The sequence below is a fragment of the Vombatus ursinus genome, unplaced genomic scaffold (genome assembly GCF_900497805.2).
Source record: "Vombatus ursinus unplaced genomic scaffold, bare-nosed wombat genome assembly UNPS02014832.1, whole genome shotgun sequence".
NCBI classification, from domain to species: domain Eukaryota; kingdom Metazoa; phylum Chordata; class Mammalia; order Diprotodontia; family Vombatidae; genus Vombatus; species Vombatus ursinus.
Window position 1 is genome coordinate 34451704 of NW_020954610.1, and position 7461 is coordinate 34459164.

A 7461-nucleotide genomic window follows, 5' to 3' on the forward strand; every position below is an offset into this window, starting at 1 on the left:
AATAGAATATGTGGGTACATAATATCTAGTGGCAAATGAGTAAGTAGCCTACTATTTGATAAACCGAAAGATTAAAACTATTAAGGCAAGAACTCACTAATCAACAAAAACTTTAGGGAAAACTGGAAAGGAGTATGGTAGAAATTAAGCATTGAATAATATTTCACACCATTTACCAAAATAAGCTCAAAATGGCTGTATCGTTTAGTCATTAAGAGTAATTTAAGCAAATTAGTGAAGCAGAAAAGAAATTACTTATCATCTATGGATAAGGGAAGAGTTCATAATCAAACAAGAGATAAAGAAGTTCATAGGAAGTAAAATGGATCGTTTTGTTTACATAAAATTAAGAAATTTTACACGAACAAAAACAAATGCAACTAAAATTAGAAGAAAACAGGAAACTAGGGGAAAAAATCTTCACAGAAAGTTTCTCTGAAAATAGTCTCATCTCTAAAGTATATAGGGAACTGAGTCAAATTCACAAGAATGAGAGCCATTCCCTAATTAATAAATAATGAAAAGATATGAACAAGTAATTTTCTGGAAGAAATCAAAACTATCAATAACCATATGAAATTATGTTCTAAATCACTAATAAACAGAAAAATGCAAATTAAAACAATTCTGAGCTTCCATCTAACACTTATAAGATTGGCTAAGATGGCAAAAAAAAAGGAAAATGATAATTTACCCTGTATATTGCTCGTTCATACATAGATATATACATATTGCTTCCCCAATCAGACTATGAGTTCCTTGAGAACAGGGATTGTCTTTTTCTTTTTTTTTCTTTCTTTCTTTTTTTTTAATAGGCATTGTTAGTGGACCTGTGAATTAGTTCAACCATTCTAGAAAGCAATTTGGAACTATGGCCAAAAAGCTATTAAACTGAGCATATCCTTTGATCCAGCAATATCACTAATAGGTCTATAACCCAAAGAAGTTAAAGAAAAAGGAAAAGGATCTATTTTACAAAAACATATTAATGGCAGCTCTTTGTGGTGGCAAAGAAGTAGAAATGGAGGGAATGTCTATCACTAGGCAACATCAGTTGAGAAATGGATGAAATGTTTGTGGTAAATGAATGTGGTCTAATACCAATTATTGTGCTGTAAGAAATGGAAGGTATAGTAAGTTTCAGAAAAAAAAAAGACTTACATGAATTGATGCAAAATTAAGTGTATCTAACTAGAAGAACAATCATCACCATTACAGCAATGTTGTAAAGATAATGGACTTTTGAAAGACTTAATAAATCTGATCAACACAATGACCCATCACAATTCCAAAGGACTCATGATGAAACATATCATCCACCTCTAGAAAAAGAAAATGATGGACTTAGAGTGCAGATTGAAGCATTTTTTTCTTCTTCTTTTTTTTTGAACACAGCTATACATGTTGCATGACTGTACATATTTATAATTTTTTCCTTTGTTTTCTCAATAACTGGAGAGAATTTGGAAAGAAAAAAGAATAAAAAATCTTTCTGCTTTTAAAAAGCAAATGAATAGATAGGTAGATAGATAGATAGTTAGATAGATAGATAGGTAGGTAGGTAGATAGATAGATAGATAAAAGAAAATGCCAGGAGTTCAGAGTATCTTTTTTGAAGAACAGCAAGAAGACTAGTGTCACTGAATCAAAGAGTACTGCTAGGGTATGAGGTACAAGAAGACAGTAAAGGTGAGGTACGGCAACTAGGTGGGGCAGGGAGATAGAGTTCCAGGCCTGGATTCAGGGAAACTCAATGAGTTCAAATCTGGCCTCAAACACTAAATAACTGTGTGACCCTAAGTAAGTCACTTCACCCTGTTTGCCTCAGTTTCCTCATCTGTAAAACTGAGTTGGAGAGGAAATGGCAAACCACTCTAGTATCTGCCAAGAAAACCTCAAATGGAGTCATGAAGATTTGGACATGACTAAACAACAACAAAAGTGAGGGGAGGCAGATTGTGAAGGGCTTTGAATTTGAGTCTAGCAATCCTGTCAGGGGATAGGTAACACATTTCATCACAGTTCTTAAGGATTTCAAAGATGTTTTTCTTTACAATGCTTTTGCCTCAGGATAAATTCTGCTTATATCCCCATGCATCATTTAATCAGACCTCATAGCCTCTGTCCAATCTAGAATGTTTCAGTCTGAATGCTAATAGGTCTCTTCTGGTTATTGGACTTTTTTGAGGTTCCGAAGGTTCCCATTCTGTGTTTTCTGACTCTTGCTGCCTCAGGAAAAAGAACTTTGCAGGTTCTACAGCTATACTTATCTCCCATGGCTGCTCACACTGGTTGGTTTGGGGTTTATTGGATGCCCCCTATGTTACTGTCCAAGGGCTTTTGGTTGACTCTTTGTTCAGTATATAAGAAGTTAATGCAGTTTCTCCTTGGATTATTTAATCATTATTTGGTTGGGTGTGAATTCCAATATTGGAGCTGCACAGTAAACCTCTTTTCAGGTAGCCATCTTGGCTAGAAGTAAGTGTGCATTTTTAAAATGACATTTTTTTCAATTATTGAGCAATTTTTTTCTATCTCCCACCTACCTCCCCACACTAAAAAAATCAAAAATAAAACCTTTGGGATGAATAATTATAGTCAAGCAAAAGAAATTCCTCATATTGGCTGTATCCCAAAATCTCTCTCATTCTTCATACTAGTCTAATATCTTTTAAAAGGTGGACAACATTCTTCAGTTTTCCAGAATCATAGTTAATCAATGTGTTGATCAGAATTCTTATGTCTTTCAAAATTGTTCATTTTAAACATATTGATGGTACAGTATAATTTTTCCCTCAATTTGGTTGAATTCACTCTGTATCATTTCATATAAGTCTTACCATTTTTTTTTCAAAAACCATCTTATTCATGATTTCTTACAACACAAAAGTAATCTATTACATTCATATATGTATTTTCTAACTGATGGGTGTAAAGTGGAACTTTAGGATTCCTTTAATTAATATTTCTCTAATTATTATTTTGAAGCATTTTTTCATGTAACTACAGATAATTTGTATTTCTTCTCTTAAGAACTTCCTATTCATATACATTGACCATTTTTCAATTGTGGAATAGATGTCTTTCTTATAAATTTTAAAAAATTACTTATATATCTTGGAAATGAGATCTTTTCAGAGAAGTTTTATGTAAAGATTTTTTCCAAGTTGATTGTTTTCCTTCTAATCTTAGCTTCATTGGATTAAACTGAGTAACCCCTTTTTAATTTACATAATAAAATTTGACCTGTGTTTGTCATGATTTCTTCCTTTATGCATAGAGCTGCAAATTAATCTATTTCATTAATTTGTTTATGATGTGACATTTTAGATCTAGGTCATGTATCCATTTGGAGTTTATCTTGATAAGATTGTATTGTATTGGTTTAATCCTAATTTCTGGCATACTGTTGTCTAGTTTTCCCAGCAGTTTTTGTCACATGATAGGTCTTTACCCTTAGTAGCTGAAATCTTTGGGTTTATTGAATACTTTGCTACTGTATTTGTTTACTTCCGTCTGTTGTATATCTAAACTGCTCCATTGATAGACATCTCTATTTTTAACCAATACCAAACTGTTTTGATGGTTACTACTTTGTAGCGTACTTTGAGATCTGATACTGTTAGGCCAGCTTTTTCTGACTTTTTTCATCATTTCCCTTTAGGTTCCTTTAGATGAATTTCATTACTATTGTTACTAACTTCATAGAGCAATCCTTTAGAAGATTAATTGTTATGGCACTGAATAAGTAAATTAATTTAACTAATCTTGTCTTTTTTATTATATTGGCTTGATCTATCCATGATCAATTAATATTGCTCTAATTATTTAGGTCTAACTTCATTTCTGCAAAAACTGTTCTATAATTGCATTCTGTGTATATTTTTGTATGTGGATTACCAAGTTTTTTTATGATTCTGAAGCTATTTTATTTTTTAAAATAAGTTTTTATTAATATCTTTTATTTTTTGCATCATCATAATTCTCTCCAATGCCCTTTTCCCTTTTCCTGTCAGAGGCCCATCTTATCTAACAAATAGCCTTTTTAAGGACAGAAAAAAAACCCAAAAGCTTTGACCAACTTTAACATCAAATTAAAAATCAAGAAATAGACTAGGAAATGAGCAAACAATAAAAAAGGACCTGATCATAAAAAGTTACTATGGTGACAGGGAAGATCAAAATGCAAACTCAGAAGAGAATATAGTCAAAAATGCTATATCCAAAGCTTCAAAGAAAAATGTGAATTGATCTCAGGCCCAAAAAATAATTCCTGGAGGATTTCAAAAAGGGTTTTAAAAATCAAATAAGAGAGGTAGAGGAAAAATTGGGAAAGTAAATGAGCTTGATGCAAGAAAACCATGAAAAAAGAAGTAAAAGCTTCATAAAGGAGGCACAGGAAATATGAAGAAAATAACACCTTAAAAAGCCAGAATTAACCAAATGGTAAAGAGGCACAAAAATCCCCTGAAGAGAAGAACTCCTTAAAAAGCAAGATTGGTCAAATGGAAAAGGAGGTACAAATATTCACTGGAAAAAAAAGAACTTTTTAAAAAGTAAAATTGTCCAGATGGAAAAGGAAGTATAAAAGTTCACTGAAGAAAATTGTTTTAAAAAAGTAGAATTGGGAAAGTTGAAGCTAATGACTCCATAAGACATCAAGAAACAAGAAATAATTTCTAAAAAACCAATAAAACAAAATTTTAAAAATGAAAAAATAGAAGAAAATGTGAAATATCTCATTGGAAAAACAAATGACCTGGAAAAAGATCAAGGAGAGATAATTTAAGAATTCTTAGACTACCTGAAAGCCGTCATTCAAAAAAAAAAAACCTAGACATCATCTTTCAAGAAATTAGCAAGGACAACTGCCTGATATTCTAGAACCAGTGAGTGGAATAGAAATTAAAATAAACCAACTGATCACTTTTTGAAAGTCATCCCAAAATGAAAACTTCCAGGAATATTATGGCCAAATTCCAGAGCTTTCGGGTGAAGGAGAAAATATTGAAAGCAGCCAGAAAGGAAGGAAGGAAGGAAGAAAGGAAGGTTGTGGAACTACAATCAGGATAATAGAAGATTTAGAAGCTTCTACATTGAAGGATCAGAGGGGTTGGAATATAATATTCCAGAAGGCAAAGGAACTAGGATTACAATCAAGAATCACCTATTCAGAAAAACTGAATATAATCCTTCAGGTGAAAAGATGGATATTCAATGAAATGGAAGACTTTTGAGTATTCCTGATGAAAGATCAGAACTGATTAGAAAATTTGACATTCAAACACAAGATTCAAAGGTAAATAGAAAAAAGGAATCATAAGGGATTCAATGAAGTTTAATTGTTTACATTGTTACATGGGAAGATGATACTTGTAACTCCTAAAAACTTTATCAGTATTAGAGTACTTAGAGTATCCAGAGGGTATAGGTATGAATTGAATATGATGGGATGCTATCCAAAAATATTAAATTAAGGGGTGAAGAAGAAGAATACTCTAGGAGAAGGGGAAAGGGAGAAGTAGAATGGGGTAAATTATCTCACAAAAAAGAGGCATGAAAGAACTTTTACATTGGAGAAGATGAGGGAGTTGGGGGGAGGGGAGTGCTTGAACTCTCATTAGAATTGACTCAAAGAAGGAATAATACACATGCTCAATTGAGTATAGGAATCTATCATATCCTACAGAAAACTAAGTCAAATTTATAAAAATAAGATCCATTCCCCCAATTAATAAATGGACAAAGAATATGAATAGGCAGTTTTCAGATGAAGTCATCAAAGCTATCTATAGCTTTATTTATATGAAAAAGTACTCTAAATCACTATTAATTAGAGAAATGCAAATTAAAACAACTTTGAGGTACCACCCCACACCTGTGAGATTTCCTAATATGACAGAAAAGAAAAATGACAAATGTTGAATGGGATGTCAGAAAATAGAGACACTAATGCACTGTTGTTGGAGTTGTGAATGGATTCAACCATTGTGGAGAGCAATTTGTAACCATGCCAAAAGGGCTATAAAATCATCCATACCCTTTGACTCAGCAATATCACTACTAGGTCCCAAAGTGATTTTAAAAAAAAGGGGGGAAAGGACTCATATGTACAAGAATTTTATAGCACTCTCTTTGTGGTGGCAAAGAATTCAAAATAGAGTGGATGCTCATCAACTGGGGAATAGCTGAACAAGTTGTGATACATTATTATGATGGGATACTATTGTACTATAAAAAATAATGAGCAGAATACTCTCAGAAAAAAACTGGAAAGATTTACATGAACTGATGCTGAGTAAAGTGAACAGAACCAGGATACATTACACATTAATAGCAATATTACATGATGATCAAGTGTGAATGACAGCTATTCTCATCTCCAAGATCCAATATTCACAGATCCAAAACAATCCCGAAAAACTTATGATGATGTGGGGATTAAACTTGTCCAACCTACAATAAAAGAGACTGAGGCAAAGCTCTCAGTCAATGGCACTTTATTAAAAGGCCCATGGTCCCCTCTAATAAAGTGGACCTCAGATCTTTCTCCTGATCTGAGATATCCTCTTCTTCCAGTACCATGTTTTTATAGTTTGATATCCAAATATGAAAAAGACGCATGCTAAAATGCCTCATTGGTTGACAGCCCTTGCTCTTGAGGTCCAAAATGATATATCAGCAGGGGGTCACAAGTTGGGCTAAGATGGGGCATCTCCACTGACTAAAGTGGTCATAGGATGGTCACTTCATGTTGCACAAGAAAGAGAGGTCCAGATTTATAAAAATAAGTGGGAGGACTTTCCATGGAATTGAATCACCTCTGCCATACTAGGCTTGGTCACCATGACAAGGAAAAAGAAGGGTGGAGGGCCTTTCTATGATTAAGCAAGTGAACTTACAATCAGCAGCTCATAGCTCTGGGGCCTATTATACAGAACTTATAATCACTACCCCAATAGAATTGTATCAAATTATTAATACTGATTGGAATAGAGTAGGGGTCCAAATGAATTATTTCTCACAATGAAAAAATGTTTTCAAGAAAACAAACTATAGAGTCTCATTGTATACTGAAGCATTTTTTTTGCTTTATTTTTCTTGTTTTTCTTTTTGTAAGTTTTCTTTCACAGACTGAGTAATATGGAAATATATTTTGCATGACTGCACATCTGTACCCTATATCAAATTGTTTGCTTCTCAATGAGGAGTGAGAGGAGGGAGGGAGAGAATTTGAAACTCAAAAAACTTAAAATAATATAGAAAATTGTTTTTACATGTTATTAGGAAAAATAAAAAAATAAATATATTAAAATCTTAAAAAAAAAAAGAAATTAACACAATTTTCCAAATTAAAAATGTGCCCACCTTCCTTTTTCTCCTACTACTTTTAGAATCTGGAGAGAGTTAACACTTAATAATTTACAAATCAAGAGATCTATATTTCTCTCACACCCTTCA